The sequence below is a fragment of the Terrapene carolina genome, unplaced genomic scaffold, assembly GCF_002925995.2.
Source record: "Terrapene carolina triunguis isolate 2854851 unplaced genomic scaffold, T_m_triunguis-2.0 Scaffold62, whole genome shotgun sequence".
NCBI lineage: Eukaryota > Metazoa > Chordata > Testudines > Emydidae > Terrapene > Terrapene triunguis.
Window position 1 is genome coordinate 33,802,289 of NW_020664413.1, and position 20,760 is coordinate 33,823,048.

Sequence of the window (20,760 nt, forward strand, 5' to 3'; positions counted from 1 at the left end):
CTGCAGACTGATTGTTTTTTGGTGGGTGCTTAATATACTTGAATTAAAATATCTGCCTCCTAATAATCACAATAGGAGATATGCTTTTGACTAATCAGTATGTAGTGGCAATAGCTTTTTCTCTCCACCATCTCCTCCCCACCCCCACCTCTCCAGTGATTCAGGTATTCCGGCTGAACTGCAGCTCTACAATTTCTTACCCAGCATTCCCTTTTTGTTGCTGGCAGGCCTTCACCAGCCTTATGTAAATGAGACAAGCACAGTAGCTTTAACTGCAGAGGGGGGAGAAATGAGTTCAAAGGTCACGGGGCTGGTGGAAGGCTGTAACAGTTGACTGAAAAAAATATACTGGATACTGCAGCAGTCTGTAGCTGCTATAAAACGAAGCAGACTTTTTGTTTTCTGTGTTAGGAAGTTCTTACAGCTTTTCTGCAACAATTGTAGTACACTGTCTACAGGTATGGGTTGAAAGATTATATGTTCTGCATCATTTGCTTTGATTCATACATGAAGTTTTTTTAAAGTTTTAATTGGTTTGCATTTGTTGCTTTGGCTTTGGAGTTGTAATTCTTCTGCTGTGCTGCTTTCAGGTGAAATGCTCATACTTTGTTGCCTTAAATATATTCTGGTTTTCTCCTAATTTGAAAAACAAGGTTTTAAAAATGTTAAATGTAATACACTCTAATTTGATTTAATGGTATTTAATTATGTATAAAATATTTCCTTACCGTTTGAACCTCTTGGATGAGCGGGGGGAGGGAAAACCATTCCTTAACTGGATGTGTAGTTTTTTAATCATAAGACAAATAAATCAAAGTACCTGTGAATGGTTCTCGTTTGGCAGGAATTTTTTAATACCTTATTGTTTGTTTTTAAATTAGGGGAAAAAATTCTAATTTCTTGGTATTTCTTTTAAAAATATAGAATTCCCTTGTATACATCATCATTATTATGGATAGAATTTAAGTGCAGATGCTGTGAAGTCATCAAAGAAATCATGGTTTTCTTTTGCTTCATATAAAATCAGATTTTTTTAATTTAAAAATTTCCTTAGACAAACATCTTAATTTTGGGAAGAGTTTTCTGTATGATATGTATATTGCTTTTAATTATACAATGTAGAGAGAAATGCCATTTTATTTATGTTATACTGTCTACCTTATTAGTGAAACCCTTTTTAACTTCGAAAGACTGTTAGTGGTTTCTTGATAACCATTTATTTATTCTCTGGGCAGAGACCTTGTTTTCATCTTAACATATTAAACTTATCATGACTTTCTAATTTATCTTTGAGCTCTGATATGTTTGCTTTGATTAAAAACAGGTGAACTCTCATGGTTAATTTTGTGTGGTATGCTAACAGAACATTTAGTGCCAAATCCTGCAGTCCTGACTCAGTCAGCTTCAATAGGATTCAGACAGAGTCTTTCTTGTCTTGTAAACTGTAGCCATACAAGTAGTCCTTATTCAGTGGTCCCAGCGTAAGGTGGTTGTATGACTAAGCACTGCAAGATTAGAATCTACTTGCCTGAGTAAAGTGAGGAAAATCCTGCCTGAAACGTAACTTTTCATAAAATATCTGACTAAATTTTACTTAATATGTGCCACATCCTGTAAAGTTCTTATCAGTCTGGCCCTGACTCAGGAAAGTCATGTGTTTGTTTAAGTGCTTTCCTGGATCAGGACCAGAGTAATCAGCACCTTGCAGCATCAAAATATATGTCCTATACATCATTTAGAATCCAATCCTGCAAGCATTTTCACTAGGATCTTCAAAGATGCTTTAGGAAGGTAGATGCCCAACTCCCATTAAATTTCAGTGGAAGTTGGGAACCTGAGTCCCTGAGGTGTCTTTGAAAATCCCAGCATCTACATCTGGAGTGCCTATCAACGCCAGTTTGGAACCCATGCAGGATCAGGCCCTGAAATTTCTTTCTCTTTTGTACTACATCTTACATTTCAAATAATCTTTGGGAGGAGGGCATATATTTTAATGAACAGAACTGAATGAGAAAAAATGCTCTAAAGAACTGTCTCAAAATATATTGTGTATAGTCAACCATCACTTTATATGAAGCATAATACTAATGAACAAATAGGAGTGTTATCTGCCCTGTTCACTGGCAAATTTTATTGTACAAGATCGAAAGAATCTGTTGCACAAGAAGTAACAGAAAAAATAAAGCTATATCTAGCCATGTAATTACCATATTTGTGTAAAACAAACCTGATAAATTTTAAGATTAGATTTATGAGGTTGTTAAGTACTTACAGTAAACATACACTCATAAATTTAACTGCTTCTTCTAAAATTACAAGAGGAGCATCACTGTAGAACAGCATCCCCGTAGTTCTAATGAAATCATAACATTTGGGTATGTGTCTCCTTTATATATATGGAAACAGATGCAGAACAGTCTTCCTTTGGATACAATCTAAAGAAATTGTTGTGTGGTATGTTCTAATAGACTGGGTCTTTTATTCCTGTTCTGGATGTTAGCTTAGAAAATGAAAGAACTGATTTCAGATTTTGTTCCGTTTTTGTTTTGTTCTGTGACTAGAGCACACAGATGTGCCATGTTTTGCTGACAATTTCTGATAGTTTCCAAAACATCCTACATTAATAATTTGGGCCTAATGAAAGATAAATAGATTATCTATATTTTGAATGCTAGCTAATAAGATTTTTTTAAAATCATGATAGAATACAATATTTTGTTCACCATAGTACAACATTAGTGTGAATACAGAGGTTTGATTCTAATCACAATTACTGTTTACACTGTAATACCATTGACTTCAGTGGTTTTATTCATGATGTACACCATGTGCAAGAGGTCAGTATCTGGCCCAGAATGTCTTAGACTGGGTATTCATAAACCAAGAAAATAATCTAATCTTGTCCAATGGCCTCAAGAAATTTGGCCTGGTTTATTTAACAAAAGGAGAAAACCACCATTGTTTAGAACTATCTATCTTATTTGGTCAGATAGATGGATTAATCAAAAATAATTTACAGTTTCATGATTAATTCAGAGGCTAAAAGCCAAATTTTAAGGTGCATCATAATTACATTTTTCCATATTTTTAAATACACTTCGTTTGCAATAATATTTACTGAAGAATGTCCCTACTTGTTGGAAGGCTCACCCCCTCAAAAATGGACATGTTCTCCTTAACAAAGCAGTAAATGAATTTGCTGTGTATAAAACTCTTATTTGTTCTCAAAAGATACTTCTAATAACTGAACCTTGAAGTTTAAGCACTTATCTCTTTAAAGGAACAGATGGCAGATCATGCTGAAGTGAGACAGGTGTAATCTTTTGTGAGATTGGTAAAGGTTTTTGAAAGATAAATTGTCTTGTTGTCTGTCAGCCATCTATCTTTGTCATCACTCTGAACCAGTTACAAAGTTGAGACAAATTGTGCCATCCTCTCAGCAAAATATCACGGAACACCATAAAATCTATACAATTTTGTTTCCATTTGAACAGTTTTGCTAAGTGAGCTTACATTATTGTTATCTCACTTCTGCTATGTTGCTCTTGGTTCTGAAGAATGGTTGAAAATAGCTAGAAGACAAAAATGACCTATTTACAAGAATACACAAATAGCAAAAATGATGTACCAGGTTAAAATGGATCCTGCAAAAATGATGTGGCTTTTATTTCTCCTGCTCCCTGTCATATTTTAGGGTTCAACCCACATCTGTGAGAGATTGTATCACCACTTGTCCTGCGTGCCTTAAAATGCTCTGCTGCTGTAGCTCCTTGTCCGGATGCTCCCAGCTAGCAGACAAGCATCCACTGAGTGTCTGTGTTGAGCAACCTAAATTTAGCAAATCTGACTCCAGCAGCCTGTTTGTTACACCACTGCTGCACTCTGGTCTCCACCAGCTTTGGTTATTACTAGCCAAGTGACCCCAACACACTCCCAGTCCTGAATTTCCCCAAACCATCTGTCCTGAAATGTCCAGCACTCTCCTGGAACATTTAGAGGAGTAATAAGGTCAATTGCTCCTTTAAGGAGACAAAAGCACAGCAGCTTGTTGTTTTAATTGGAAATAATAATCACTTCAAGTTAAACACAGCACTGGGTTGATTTAGAGTAAAAGTAAAATAAGTTTACTTCATCAAAAAGAGATTTTAAGTGAGTTCAGGTATAAGGGGTAAAGTCAGAAATGGTTACAAACATATAAAAGTGAAAAACTTTCTAGTGACTAAGACTAAACAAAACTACAGTATTGGGTCACGGTAAGATTTTTACCACACTTCCTTTGACCAAGATGACTGACCCCTGCTGTGATCAGGATCTCCCACAAAGTGCTCAGTTCCTTTGTCATCTTCAGTGAAAGATAACTTGGGGTTCTCTGCCCCTGTTTTATGGTCCAATGAACTTTTGAAATGTATTCTCAATGTCCAGTGGCACAGTTGTGAGGAAAGGTGCCATGGAGTCTGATGGAGATGGTTCTATGCTGGTTTCTTCCCTGCTGTTGCTTTCTATAATGCAAATTGATTTGCCCCTGCAGCCTCCAATATGTCAATGAATGTCCTCTTGACTGTGATTGCCAGTTGTCTGTGATTGCACCTGGATGAAGGCATCAGCCTTTCCTTTGTCTGGAAAAAAAGCTGTTTACCCACTCCCCAGATTTGTCTGGTTCAAACACATAAGAATGACCATACTGAGTCAGACCAATGGCCGGTGCCAGATGCTTCCATGGGAGTAAACAGAACAGGACACTTTATTAGATGATCCATCCCCTGTTGTCCAGTCCCAGCTTCTAGAGGTACCCAAAGCATAGTATTGCGTCCCTGACCATCTTGACTAATAGCCATTTCCGTGAATTTATCTAATTCTTATTTGAGTCCTGTTATACTTCTGGACTTTACAGGATCCCCTGGCAAGGAGTTCTGCAGGTTCACTGTGCGTTGTGTGAAGAAGTACTTCCTTATGTTAGTTTTAAACTTGCTGACTGTTATTTTCATTAGGTGACCCCTGGTTCATGTGTTATGTGGAGGGGTAAACAACACTTCCTTATTCACTTTTTCCATACTGTTCATGATTTTATAGACCTCTATCATATTCCCCCTTAGCCTTCTCTTTTCCAAGCTGAACAGTCCCAGTCTTTGTAATCACTCCACATATGGAAGCTGTTCTATATTGGTTTTCCAATGATACCTTGCATGATGCTTATTAGATACAGATTATAACATAAGTGAATTGGGGTACAATGAACTAGTCCGGCCAGTTGAAACTCACTACCTGACACCAGTGAACCTCTTGCACTTGGGATGCTCTTAGAGTCACACTTCCCCTAAAATAGCTGTATCATACTAATGAGACCTATGATTAACATAACTTGTGAATAATTTAAAAAAAAGCAAACTCTGGAAAATAGCCATTAATTTATTATTGGAGATATCCTATCTCCTAGAACTGGAAGGGACCTTGAAAGATCATCAAGTCCAGCCCCCTGCCTTCACTAGCAGGACCAAGTACTGATTTTGCCCCAGATCCCTAAGTGGCCCCCTTAAGGATTGAACTCACAACCCTGGGTTTAGCAGGCCAATGCTCAAACCACTGAGCTATCCCTCCCCCCCTACTCCAGGCTTGGATGTAATTCTTCCCTGCACCTCTTCCCACCACTCTTACCCTCAAAAGAAAGCTGTAATTCCAGTGTGTCTGCTTCTCTCTTTCCTATCACTTCATACCAGTTTTACACAAGGAAACAGTGCAAAAAGAAAGAGAGGCAAATAAATCTGGGTCAGCATAAAATTTGTGATGAAACATGCCCAAAATGTAAGTTAGAGGGCATCTACAAGGGAAATGTGGATGTACCCATCAAAAGATACTCAACTTGTTTAGCTAAGTTTCACAAATCGTTTCATAAACTTTTTAACTAGGTTTCTTGACTTAATTTGGGGCTGGGTTGTAGTCTCTTTCCCCCAAGCAGAGAAGCTAGGGAGTCGATCATCCTTACTGGCTGGTGTGAAATAGGGAATGCTAGTTCCAGAGTATTGACTGTGGAAATCTGATGGAGAGCTGTTGCTTCTTAAAGTACTACCCAATTGAAGCAGCAGGAACTTCCCACTAGGCTCCATTGCCTCTGCTGCCACACAGCAAACAGGGAGTCAGAAAATGAGTTGTGTTATCGGCAGGGCCAGCTCTAGGCACCAGCCTAGCAAGCATGTGCCTGGGGCGGCAAACGGGAAAGGGCGGCTTCCCGGGTGGCCTTAGGGCGGCAGCTCCTCCGGCGATCCCCTCTTTGGCGGCACGCCGGTGGCAGCTCCTCCGGCGATTCCCTCGGCGGCGGCATGACGGCGGCAGCTCCTTCTCTGGTTCCGGCGGCGGCGGCACGACGGAAACAGCTTTTTTTTTCCTTCGCTGCTTGGGACGGCAAAAAAGGTAGATCTGGCCCTGGTTATCGGGAAGAAAAGGGGCCAGAAGAGTAGCACAGCGGGCCCCAGCCTCCATATTGCTGACTAGTTCAGCATTTGACTGGGGCTGCATTTTTGAGCAGATCCCCAGGATCCTCGGGACTTTGGAGCCTCTACATACTACCCACTGTGTAACCTTAATTCTTGGAAGCTCTGTGAGTTCTTGCTGGCCCAGCTGTGGGTTTCTCTGTGGGAGGAGATTATTCCTTTAATAGGAAAGGCAGTTTTCAAAGCTTAACATATCTGGTTACGGTTCTGTGATTTTTAGATAATTATTTTAGATTAATTTTCTTTTTAGAAATAAATAGTGCTGTCTAACTTTTTAAAAGAACACAAATATTTTTAAAAAATCAGTTTTGATTGATTGCAAACATTTTCTGTTTCTTTGGCTGTGGGATAGCGCTTCTTAGCAAATTTCATTTCTTTACAAATAAAGAAAAATAGAAATAATTGTTTTTTACTTTTCACATCCACAGAGAAATTGTAGTCATGGCAGACTTTCAAGGAACAATTACTTGAGAGTCATGGTGAAAAGGGAAAAAGTCATGGACTATAATAAAAGAAAGTCAAAGCAGTAAGCTTTGTCTTGTGCCAGTTTCTTTTTTTAAATCTTTTTCACTTCATTAGTGCAAATGACAAAATCAAAGATACCCTTTCCAATGTGAGGTTTGACACCTGATCGCTATAATCTAAAAGTAACCCTCTGTATTTTCAAAATATTTTCTTGGGAGAGGGGGGAATCTCATGACCCCTTGGGAAATTAAAGTTCTCACAGAAATTCCATTCATGTGCTCTTTTGTGTTGCCAGAATCATTGCGAAGCTCCTGCTGGTTATTAACTTCCAAATCAGCCCAGGGTTTAACTTTGTGGCTTTCAGTTAAGTTGATTCAACTGCTTATCATCACATCCTCCCACAAACACATTACTTGTCATATGGGAATCGCATTTCTTGTCATAGATGTTTCTTTGTAAAAGCAAAATGAAACATGAAAATTACAGACTATCTAACATGCATGACAAAGTTGAGCCCTTTAAAGGTAAAATTGACATGGGAATTTGAGAGAGAGAATACAGAAAAATAAATATGAACAAAATATCTAGTGAGAGACTTAAAAGTACAGCTTCTATAACTTGGCATGACAGAATTTTATTTTTCATAATTTCAATAAATATTATTTTTAAGCTTTTTATTTTATTTAAATTTGCATAGTTGCACAAAAGTAAGCGTTTTAAGCATTTTAAATTTTTTTATCAATTTAAATTTTCTCAGTTTTGGGAAATTATGAGGGGGGGGGTGAGACAAAAGAAGTCAGACAATTATTTAATAACAGCAGAGATTAAGATTCAAAAAGTTAAAGTTTTATAACCATTAAAACACAAATTGTCAACATCACAAGTCAAAACATACAAAGTAAATATCCTTAAATCAACTCTGAACTTCTCAAGCAGCATTTTTTTCTTTGCCTATATGTAAATTTCAGCTATTATCAATGGAAATATTTTTTAACTTGTGTATGTACAGTGAAATCAGTGTTTACCGACACTTACCAATAAAATATCTAATCCTTCCAAGAGTACCCTACATACTTCCACAGTAATGCTTTTCACCATGACATGGTGTAGATAATTAATTTTGTCCCAGCAGACTCCTCTGAATAAGATGATGTTGGACGGTCATAAAGCAGTTATAAGTCAGCTAGCACAGTAGGAAATGGGTTAGCTGTTTAGTTTCTATTCATCCCTGGTGAAAACACTGTCTTTTAGGAATTGGGTGAATGCACACTTCTTATTCAAACTGAGCCTCCTCTGTAAGCCCTCTGAAAAGGTTTTCAGCTTTGAGTTTTAAAACACAGTGAAAAGGATTGTAAGACATTTCATTTTCGAGCTGCCAGCTCATTTGAGCTACAAATGTAAGATTTTGCTCTTTATTGCAACAAGGAGGATCTCCTCAACATTCACGTTCAAAACAATTTGGGTCTACAGTACTTCTAAGTCAATCTCATCCTGGTCTCTAACTTTGCACATGCACATCAGGCAAATACCCCTGTTTGTACATGCAGTTGCATGTCAAAATGGGAATTTTACTCTCCTTTCTATACAGTAACTTTTCTGGCAGTCATGGGATATTAAAACAGATGCATACACTACATCTTACCCCTGAAACCTGAGGGTCATCTCATTAATCTGTGAGTCCCGTAGCCCAAATCAACTCAAGAGGCTGTAGTCACTAAATATAACAATTCATTATGCTACCATTTGAAACCTTAATGTAGCTGATAAAATGTTTTTTTTTTAATTTGAAACTTAAATTGCGCTGGTGATTTTTGTATAGTTAGAAGAGTCACTAAACATCATATGTTTAATACACAAGGGGAGGCTTATTTTCAGTAATAGTTTCAGATAAACCCAGTGTTGTTAACTCTTGTGATTTTTAGTCTTTTTCTTAAAGCCTGAGCTGATGAAATTATGCTATTGCATGAAACTCACAGCCTTCATTTAAAAAATAACTTTTCAGCCTTTGTGGTTGCAGAGAAAAGTTTGAACATGCGAAGTAAGTGCACCCTAAAAGTTTAAAAAAAAAAAACGGAAGGCAAATAAAAAGAACTCAACGTTTATTAATTTTAAAACCTTCTATTTTTAAGCCACTCATGATTTTTGGGGTCTGGACTCATGATTCTTGAACATTTTGGGTTGGCGATAAAACTGAGAGTTGGAATATTACATGTTGGTTGTATGTTGTCTTTGATTTGGGCATGAAAACTTGTGCACATAAAGCCACTTTTAAATTTTGAACCTATTAAAAAAAAAACCTCATGATCTTCCAGTAGACTTAAAACATTATATTTTCCATTATGAATAGTTTTTATTGGATTCATCCTCTGAGGACAAACTAACCCCATTCACTTAAATATCTTTTTACTAATTGCTGTTTAATATGGTAAGCTCTAGTTGGAAAAATAACTTTTCTCAGATTTAGAGGTAAATAATAATACTTCCTCTCTACTGATAGAAGTGTGTGTGTATTCTAAAGTTTTGAACTCCAGTTTCCAGTTACTTCTGTTCACAAAATCATGCCTAGCATTTTCCTCAATCATTGCTTGGCATTTCAGAGGAATGTAGTCCAAAATCCTGAATGGAAATGCCTTCTAACAGTTGATTTCTGGATCCATACCTCAATTTTGCAAGATGCGTAGTAGTTTGGCCTCATGCAAAATCAACCCCCTACTGATAATTTTAGATTTGTTTATGTGGAACCTGAAAATAATTCTTTTGGTTCAGATACCATTCCTCAAATATTTCTGCTAAGGACAAGAACAATTCATAATGTATCTCTGAGCTACTATTTCATCTCTTCCATTTTTGGTGGCTAACCCATATAATTTCCCAGTAGGACATCATCCAAGACAACCCTACAAGTCATAGTAGAGCTACTAAAGAAACAGTGACCACTGACCAAATATGTAATAATAACTGTGCGGAATATTTCTTCTCTGTCTCAAAAAATATGGACAGGTCTGCCCTATGTACTAGAGAACTGGGCTATATCAGTGTTCTTGTCTATTTAACAATTTGTACAAAGATACAAATGTTAGGTTTTAGTATTTCAGAAGATGACCTTTTCCTTTGTTTAAGAAAACTAACTTCATTGCCCTTATATTTCAAAACACAAAGAGAAAAAACCACATTATCAGTTTAAAGTATATAGTATTTTAAATTAAGGAAAACAAAGAACAAACAAAAGTTTCATGAGAAAACACCCAGAGTGTATATCCTCTCTAACAGATTGCAGCAGCTCTGAGCGCACAATGTCTGCTGTCTGTGCAAAGAGACAGCTCTTAGGAATTTAAAGATACGGTACACAAAAAATAAAAGCTCATTTTCAAGATACATGCATTACAAGTTGCCAGAACAAAATCCATTTAGGCCCTTTAAATAATGTATATATTAAATGTATATATACTGAAATTATATAATACTACATCCAAAAATCTATTTTAAAAGACAATTAAAGTTGCAAGGTCATGCTCTCAGAAGTTAAGAAATGCCAGAATTAAGCTGGCCGATGCTATCTTAATTCAGCTCCTTTCTGCATATTCATTATGATACCATCTTTATTTACATGATCACGTGCTATTTTTTCCACCTGCCTCATTCAGTGAACAGAAAGGTTGGTGCTCACTGAATGGGTTGCTATTCCATATTTCTCTTTATCTTCATCTTTCAACCTGTAATCCCATGCATTATTTATTGTGCACCATATAAATCCTACACTGAATACAGAAATATTAATTTCTTCCTGGGTTTTTCTATGATGCTATCATCATAGCATCTCAGTGCTTTACAACTAATTAATTTATTTTCACAACAGCCCCAAAAGGTGAGGTGGTGGTATCCCCATTTTACATATGGGCACTGAGGCAGAGATTAAGGGGGAAATTGTCAAAAGTCTTGATTAATTTTGAGTGCTCAATTTGAGACATCTGGGCCCTGATTTTTCAGAGAACTTTGCATTTTATAGCACTTTATATGTTCAGACCAGAGCTCCCATTGACCTATGTTCCAGTTGTGAATGCTGAGCACTTCTGCAAATCAGCCCCCAGGTGTCTCAAGTTCAGTATTCAGAAAATAAGAAACACCTCTGAAAAGTTTAGTTTGTGACTTGTTCATCATCACATGGGAACTCTATAAGGAGTGGGCGGGGGAGGTGTAGAATCAAATTCTGCAGGATGACATTAAACTGCCTTAACTACAAGGCTATCCTTTATCTTACTGCAATCCCCTTCTGCATTCACTACACACTTTCCAGTTTATCTTCTATATCGGGGTTCTCAAACTGGGGGTCGGGAACCCTCAGGGGGTCACGAGGTTATTACATGGGGGGATCGTGAGCTTTCAGTCTCCACCCCAAACCCTGCTTTGCCTCCAGCATTTATAATAGTGTTAAATATATTAAAAAGTGTTTTTAATTTATAAGGGGGTCGCACTCAGAGGCTTGCTATGTGAAAGGGGTCACCAGTACAAAAGTTTGAGGACCACTGTTCTATATGGACCTGCCTCTAGAGGAGGGTGGAGATGCATTTTGCCAGTGAGCTTCATGCCTATTTGTCAAACAGTGAATGTTGAGACTCGGGACTCCTGTGTTGAATTCCAGGATCCGTAGGGGAGTATTCCCAAGTGGTCATAAACCATTAATAAAATAAATAATAAATAAATCTGTTAGTCTTTAAGGTGCCACCGGACTCCTCATTTTTATAAACCATTAATCCTCTCCTTGTCCCCTTTTGCTCTGAATCCCTTCTCTCCAGCTCCTGCCCTTGTTCTCCCCCCACTATTATCTCCCCCTCCTGTCTCCTCTGTTCCCAATCCCACTACTGTCTTACATCTGACTCCTGCCACCCCTGACCCTTCAGCCCCTGCCCCTGTTCCCCCTTCCCTGGCTCTTGTCGTCATTTCCCTTCTTCCAGTGCCATATCCTGCTCCTCTCCTCCCTTTTCCTTCATGTTCCTACCCCGTCCCCATCTTTTACTTCCCTCTGTGCTTGTCCCTTCTCCCCACTCCTGCTCCTAATCATCCCATCCATCCTGAGCGCTGCCTCTCTTCACATTTTACATTTTTTCCCTTTCCTGCCACTGTTTCTTGCTCCTCTGCATTTAAGTCAGGCCACATCCTTCTCTTCTTCACTTCTCAGATGCCAGTAGTGGGAGAATTGAAAGCACAAGAGACACTGTTCTGGTACCTCACACCAGAGTCCCCCTTACAGGGAAGGTCTGTCTGCAGTCACAGAATGGAGCATGCTCAGTTGCTCTGTGGGGATCAGCACTTAGGAGCTGTGAGGAGATGGAACATGCTCAGTGCAGACAGAATCTTCAGAGAATTCAGCTGCCAAACTCTAACAATTCTCTAGTAAGCATGTGCAAACTGCAGTTTTTCAGAGGCTTATAACTTGGCCAAAGGGGGTGAATTTTCACATCAACAGCAAAAGACACATCCTTGACACCAGGGAGATGTCCCTGCCAAATTTCAAGTCCCTGCTGCAAAGCATGAAGTCCTAGAGCTTTATAATGAAACAATTGTAAGGTTTTTTTCCTTAAATTATGGGCAAAACAACTTTTTCCCTAACCTTGATCTTGGAAATGGTTGAACCGTTGTAGCTGAAACTTCCTCCCCTCTCCCCTCCCCCCCCCCCCAAAATTAAGCTTGAGGCAGACACCCAGTGTGGTAAATATCAACCTGAATGGTTTAAATTTGGCAGAGTACAAACATTCCTTGGCACCGAAGTAATCCCCTGCTTGAATTCTTAACTACTTGAATTTAGCCATCAGGATTTTAAACACGTATGAACAGACTTCTGTGGAGTACAACCTATGCAAAGGTGATGTGAGTGAAAAGAAAATGAAAGACTAGAAGAGGAAGTTCCTTATGTTCTCCTTTCTAGTTAAGCATATTTAGAGTCCAGAATGGCCAGCATAATTGCCAGAGGCAGTGGTAATTTATATCTTTACCCTTGGCTTGACTTTTAGCCTGCTTCTGTGTCTATTTCTCCTGATTTCCTCCTTAATATTTTCCTCCCATTCTCCCACTAACTGCTTGTTCTCTATAGCTTTACAGTCACAAGAGTTTGACATTTTTTTGAAAAGCAAATGTAACATACATCTGCCACTCTGCAGCCCTTTAACCTACATTTTTAATTCTTTTTTTCTTTGAATTAAGTCTAGCTTTGCTTAAATATATATTTTCTTCCAGGGGAAAGTGCCAACTAATTATTTTAAATTGTAATAATGATTATATGGTAACTGTATGTTATATACAAATCTAATCTTCTACAGACTTGGGTAAGGAAGTTATGGATAACACATTTATTTCAAGTTGATCAGGGATTTCAATTAACTTTTATCAAAGCAAAACAAAATCAGTGTTTTAGAAAAAGAATTATAAAATGAACAAGGCAGTAAATGTTACTGTGGAGATACTATTATTTAATACAGCTGCTTTGTTTTCAAACTTTCTTTTATACTGTTATCAAATTTATCTGGGATCATTTTCTTCTGAATAAAACTGCCAGATTGGGTGTCTTGGATATAGCTCTCATTAGTTCTATGTAGGGTACCACTGGTTAGGAATTAACTAAATTCCTATGTTTTGTAATGTAACAATACTAAAGATTTTCCAAATGCAGTACAGTTTCAGTGGAAGTCTTGGGCATCCGCTGTATTATGGTTACGATGCAAAATACTGTCAGAGGGTGGACATTGTAAGGGCTTTGAAGGCTCTGTTGATGTGATATGCTGTAATTGAAAGGTCATTTTTTATTTTATAAAGTACTATGGAATTAGCTGCCTTAGGAGGCCATTGAATCAAATGCTTAGTTGATTCAGGGAAGGAGAACATCCAACTGGAGCAGAGGGAAATGATCCCATAGTTGGTAGCCTCCTTCCAGATGATGTTGTGGTATCCTCTCACACTGAGGATACCTCTCGGGGGGGAGGGAACTCCAGTTATTAGGAAGAGACAGGTATTAGTAATGGGCGATTCGATCATTAGAAACATAGATAGCTGGGTTTCCAATGACCAGGAGAACTGAATGGTGACTTGCCTGCCTGGTGTGAAGGTTGCAGATCTCTCGAGACATCTAGATAGGCTTCTGTGTAGTGCTGGGGAGGAGTCAGTGGTCGTGGTACATGTAGGTACCAATGACATAGGGAAGGATAGGAGAGAGGTCCTGGAGGACAAATTTAGGCTGCTAGGTAAGAAATGGAAGTCCAGGACCTCCATGGTAGCATTCTCTGAAATGCTTCTAGTTCCACGTTCAGGGCCAGTTAGACAGGCAGAACTGCAGGGTCTCAATGTATGGATGGGATGATAGTGTAGGGAGGAGGGGTTTAGATTTATTAGGAACTGGGGAAACTTGGGAAAGGGAGAGACTATACTGGAAGGATGGGCTCCACTTAAACCAAAATGGAACCAGATTGCTGGTGCTTAAAATTAAAAAGGTCGTAGAGCAGTTTTTAAACTAAGGGCTGGGGAAAGCCGATAGGTGCAGAAGAGCACGCGGTTCGGACATCCTTTAGGGGCGGATCTATAAATGGAGATTCCCTATGTCCTAATAAGGAGGAGAGGATGGAAGAATATAAAATACAGGTAGGATCTGATGAGAAACAGTCAAATGCAAAAAAAGCCCCATTCAATTACATCATGTAATGGCAGACAGCTAAAAAGTGACAAGTTTTTAAAGTGCTTATATACCAATGCTAGAACTCTAAATAATAAGATGGGTGAACTAGAGTGCCTCATATTAAATGAGGATATTGATATAATAGGCATCACCGAAACTTGATGTAATGAGGATAATCAATGGGACAGTAATACCCAGGGTACAAAATATATTGGAAGGACAGAACAGGTCGTGCTGGTGGGGAAGTGGCACTATATGTGAAAGAGAGCATAGAATCAAAGTAAAAATATTAAATGAACCAAACTGTACCCTAGAATCTCTATGGATAGTAATTCAATGCTTGAATAATAAGAATATAGCAGTAGGGATATATTACAGACTACCTGACCAGGATGGTGATAGTGACTGTGAAATGCTCATGGAGTAATAAGTCACCAGGACCAGATGGTATTCACCAAAAGTTCTGAAGGAACTCAAATGTGAAATTGTAGGACTACTAACTGTCGTCTGTAACCTATCATTTAAATCAGCTTCTGTACCAAATGACTGGAGGATAGCTAATGTGATGCCAATGTTTAAAAAGGGCTCCAGAGGAGACCCTGGCAATTAAGGCCGGTAAACTTGACTTCAGTACCAGGCATACTGGTTGAAACTATAGTAAAGAACAAAATTGTAAGACACATAGATGAACTAATTTGTTGGGGAACAGCCAACATGGTTTTTGTAAAGGGAAATCATGCCTCACCAATCTAACAGAATTATTTGAGGGGGTCAACAAGCATGTCAACAAGGGGGATCCAGTGGATATAGTGTATTTAGATTTTCAGAAAGCCTTTGACAAGGTCCCTCACCAAAGGCTCTTAAGCAAAGAAAGCAGTCATGGGATAAGAGGGAAGGTTCTCTCATGGATTGGTAACTGGTTAAAAGATAGGAAACAAAGGGTAGGAATAAATGGTCAGTTTTCAGAATGGAGAGAGGTAAATAGTGATGTCCCCCAGGGGTCTGTACTGAGCCGAGTCCTATTTTACATATTCATAAATGATCTGGAAAAAGGGGTAAACAGTGAGGTGGGAAAATTTTCAGACGATACAAAACTGCTCAGGCTAGTTAAGTCCCAGGCAGACTGTGAAGAGCTACAAAAGGATCTATCAAAACTGGGTGACTGGGCCACAAAATGGCAGATGAAATTCAATGTTGATAAATGCAAAGTAATGCACATTGGAAAACATAATCCCAATTATACATATAAAATGATGGGGTCTAAATTAGCTGTTACCACTCAAGAAAGAATCTTGGAGTCATTGTGGATAGTTCTCTGAAAACATCCACTCAATGTGCAGTGGCAGTCAAAAAAGCAAACAGAATGTTGGGAATCATTAAAAAAGGGATAGATAAGACAGAAAATATCATATTGCCTCTATATAAATCCATGGTACGCCCGCGTCTTGAATACTGCATGCAGATCTGGTTGCCCCATCTGAAAAAAGATATATTGGACTTGGAAAAGTTTCAGAAAAGGGCAACAAAAACGATTAGGGGTATGGAACGGCTGCCGTATGAGGAGAGATTAATAAAACTGTGACTTTTCAGATTGGAAAAGAGACGACTAAGCGGGGAATATGATAGAGGTCTATAAAATCATGACTGGTGTGGAGAAAGTAAATAAGGAAGTATTATTTACTCCTTCTCATAACACGAGAACTAGGGGTCACCAAATGAAATTAATAGGCAGCAGGTTTAAAACAAACAAAATAAGTATTTTTTCACACAATGCAAAGTCAACTGAGGAACTCCTTGCCAGAGGATGTGTTGAAGGCCAAGACTATAACAGGGTTCAAAAAAGAACTAGATACATTCATGGAGGATAGGTCCATCAATGGCTATTAGCCAGGATGGGCAGGGATGGTGTCCCTAGCCTCTGTTTGCCAGAAGCTGGGAATGGGCGACAGGTGCTGGATCACTTGATAATTACCTGTTCCGTTTATTCCCTCTGGGGCACCTGGCATTGGCTACTGTCGGAAGACAGGATATGGCTAGATGGACCTATGGTTTGAGCCAATATGGCTGTTCTTATGTTCTTTAAAGGTACTCTAGTCTCATGCTTCAGGTGAAAACCAATTTCTAGGATGAGGTAGCATTGCATAGCAAGCAAAGAGCATTATGTAAGCTATGTTGGGTGTGTTTCACTGCACCTTATCCTGCAGTAGTTCCAAAGTCGTGAGAGGAGCTGCCGCATGGAACATTTCAATGTCCTTCAAGCAGCCCTGCTGGAAGCCATAGAATGAAACAATTCCCGGTTGCTGCTGGCAGTCCCGCAGCAGCTGAACATGGTGGAGACCTGCTCTGACAGTGGAGAAGCGAGTGGCGATCACTGTGTGGAAGCTTGCAATGCCAAACTGCTATTGGTCAGTGAGGAATCAATTTGGAGACCGGTAAATCTACCATGCAGGATGTTGTGATCCAAGTATGCAGGGACATTAATCTCCTTTTGCTAAGAAGGGTTGTGACTCTGGGCAATGTGCAGGAGATACTGAATGGTTTTGCTGCATTGGGGTTCCCTAACTGCGGTGGGGTGATGGCACCTATATTCCTTGGCACCAGGCCACCTTGCCAAAGAGTACATAAACAGAAAGGGATACTTTACAATGGTGCTGCAAGTACTGGTGGATCACTGGGGGCGTTTTACCAACATCCATGTGGGATGATCAGGGAATGTGCATGTCGCATTCATCTTTAAGAACACAGGTCTGTTCAGAAAGCTACAAGGAGGGACTTTCTTTCCTGAACACAGAATAACCATTGGTGAGGTTGAAATGCCAGTAGTGATCCTGGGAGACCCAGCCTACCCCTCCCATAACTCATGAAGCCGTACACTGAAGATTTGGACAGCAGCAAGGATCGGTTCAACAATAGGCTCAGCTAGTGCAAAATGGTGGCTGAATGTGCCTTTGGCCATTTAAAGGGTCGTTGGTGCATTAGCCCCATGGTTATAGCTGCCTGCTGTGTGCCTCATAATATCTGTGAGTCAAAGGGAGAGAAGTTTCCACAGGGGTGGGGCTAATTTTGAGCAGCCAGATACCAGGGCTATAAGAAGAGCTCAGCATGGAGCATTGCATCTCAGGGAGGCTTTGAAAATCCATTTCAGTAATGACTTAGAGTACTGTGTGCTGCTTCTCTGTATTGCGCCTTCCCATAGTGTGAACCTTGGTGTGACTGCTGGGTTTTTGTCTCCAGAACATCCTGACATTGCCTCAGTTTCCTTGTCCTTCCCTACCCACCATTTTAAATTAATAAAGATGATTTCATTCTCAAGACATGGACTTTTATTGAACAAACATACTGAAACTAAAAGATCACAATAAGAATTTAACCTTGGACATACAGTGGAATAAAATTGTGAGTGGAAACACACATTGATCTTGTCTTTAAAAGCACAGTGGTCTTGCCTGTCACACATCGTCATATGTGCGGCTTTTATTCTTAGGACCCTTCCCTGGGGTTGCGTGAAAGAGATATTGCATTTCCCCCCCTTGCCTCCTGAAGGTTTGGTAGAGGGGAGGGGAAATATGTCGATGTTGGAATGACATTCTGCAGGGGCTGCAGAGGGAGTCTAGCCTCAAGTTGTTTCTCCTGAAGGTCAGCCAGATGCCTCTACGTGCCTGTTTGGTCCTTCAGAATCCCCAACATCTCCTGCTCATTCTCCTGGGTTGGTCTCCTGCTCACAATGTCGATGTCCAGTTTTTCAGAGAAATCCTCCATGCTCTCTGCTCAGTGCTTGCTGTCCCAGGGGCATTCATAATCTCATTAAACATATCATCATGCAGTTTCTTTTGCCTTTTTCTAATCTGGGACAACCTCTCCCCCAGTGTGGAGGAAGAGCTGAAGGCCACACTTGCAGCTGTAAGCCATGGAAAGCACAAAGCAACCATTGTCAGTGCAGATCCAAGGTCTAGTGGAAAGTTGCGATATAAAAATCACTCCCCTTATTTCAAAGAAGTTTAAGGCAGAACATTTTCATTTACACAAGGTATTGATTGAACTGGTTTGCTGTCCAATGGTGAGTATGGCCCTGGGGCATGGGCACTGGACCATCAACAGCATTGGGTGGGCAACCTGTGATGGGACCAGAGGTGGGCAGAGGGCCATGCCACCTCCCCTTTGTAACATGGACATTGTCTAGAGATCGGGGAGTAGTGTTCACCCTTCCAAACTGCAAGCATTGGGAGAGGCTGTGCGGGGGGTGAGGGGAGCGTCGTGCTTGCAGTGGCAAGTGGGCACCACAAAATATCCTTTTCCCCCCAACCTCCCTGGTGCTGCTGCTGCTAGCTGTTGCCTGAGGCTTGCAGTTACTAAGGTCAGCCCCGACCACTGTCACCCAAATTACAGCCATATTTTGGAACCCGTGGGTAAAGGGGCAGAAAATCACAATGGGGAGAGCACACAGGCACTATTGTTTGTGGTCCAACCACTTAGAGTGAAGACTACCACCGTTTTCCCCTAGGTGATCCTAGCTGATATCACTCTCCTGAGGGTACCAGAGGTGGCAAAGGAACAGATTCGGCAAGCGTCCAAGTACAGACTGGGTCCTTATGCTGCCATGCTATGTACTTTGACGATTCCAGACGAATTAATAATTGAGTGGCATGGGAAAGTGTCCTACCGTGGTAGAAGAAATAAGGCAGCCCTCCACAGAAACCTTCTGCAATGGATTGCAGAGTACCTCTATGAAAGTTTTCTGGGGATCTCTATGGAGAATTCCCGAGCCATCCCTGCATACATAAACAATCTCTTTCATGGGGCAACCTCTGCCTAGCTGCTGCAGCCACTGGGAAGCAGATAGCCACTCTCTACCTCACCTTGTTAATTTTAGTTAAAAATAGACTATAAGAACATGTGACCCCAAAATATTACTTGGAATTGCATAATCACCAGAGGTTCCTTCCCCAACGTCACACTCGGCTGCAAAGCTGTTCTGCAACTGGGTGGACTGCTCCAGGGTTACAAACAGCTCCTGACTCTCTGGGCGAATGGAATCACATTCTCCTCCTCTTCCTCATCCAAGACAACCTCCTCAGTGTTGCCTGTGCTGGCCCGGGACTGTGACTCCTCAGAGGTATCCATGCTGCTCTTGGAGTTTGTGGTGGGGTTGCCACTGAGAATCTCATGCACCTCCTTGTAGAAGCAGCATGTCTGCGGTGGTGCACCAGAGTTGCTGTTCGCCTCCCTTGCCTTCTGGTACGCCTGCTGCAGTTCCTTGATTTTCACTTAGCGCTGCTGAGTGTCCCCGATGTAGCTCTTCTTTTCCATGCCCCATGCGATCTGCTCATAGATGTCTATGTTTCTATGGCTGAATCGGAGCTGTGCCTGCATAGCCTCTTCTCTCCACAGACCAAGAAGATCCACCACCTTCTGTGTACTCCAGGCTGGAGTGCATTTGGAGTGTGGAGCTGTCATGATCAGCTCTCCACACTGAAAAAACAGGACATGGAAATTCATAAGTTCCTGGTCCTTTGACGAGGAGGGTCTGTTTCCTGTGTACAGTAACTCCTCACTTAAAGTCGTCCCCGTTAACGTTGTTTCGTTGTTACGTTGCTGATCAATTAGGAAACATGCTTGTTTAAAGTTGTGCAATGCTCCCTTCTAACATCGTTTGGCAGCCGCCTGCTTTGTCTACTGCTTGCAGGAAGAGCAGCCCGGTGCAGCTAGCTGGTGGGGGCTTGGAACCAGGGTGGACCAGCAGCCCCCCTATCAGCTCCCCGCTCCCCTAAGTTCCCTGTGCTGCAGCCACCCAGCAGGCTAGCAATTGCAGCTGTCCCTCCCCCCACTGCCATGTGCTGCTCCTGCCCTCTGCCTTGGAGCTGCTCCCCGAGACTCCTGCTTGCTGTGCGGGGGGAAGGTAAGGAAGAGGGGGGCTAATGTCAGGGTGTCCCCCTCCCAGGGCCGGCTCCAGGCACCAGCTTCTCAAGCAGGTGCTTGGGGCGGCCGTTCCGGACAGGGGCGGCAGTTCCAGGTATTCGGCGGCAATTCGGCGGACGGTCCCTCACTCCGCCTGGGAGTGAAGGACCTCCCGCTGAATTGCTGTCGCAGATCGCGATCGCGGCTTTTTTTAGATCGCGGCTTTTTTTTTTTTTTTTTTTTTTTTTTTTTTTT

At 40.7% G+C, this 20,760-nt stretch overlaps 1 protein-coding gene across 1 annotated transcript in view; it reads left to right on the top strand.

Annotated features, from left to right (window-relative positions):
• The first annotated feature begins 410 nt into the window (after positions 1-410).
• CSRNP3 (cysteine and serine rich nuclear protein 3) overlaps positions 411-20,760 on the top strand; it is a 68,461-nt gene continuing 48,111 nt past the window's right edge. The window contains exon 1 of the mRNA XM_024200195.1: positions 411-458. The gene's annotated coding sequence lies outside the window, so the exon portion shown is untranslated. The remainder of the gene's footprint in view (positions 459-20,760) is intronic.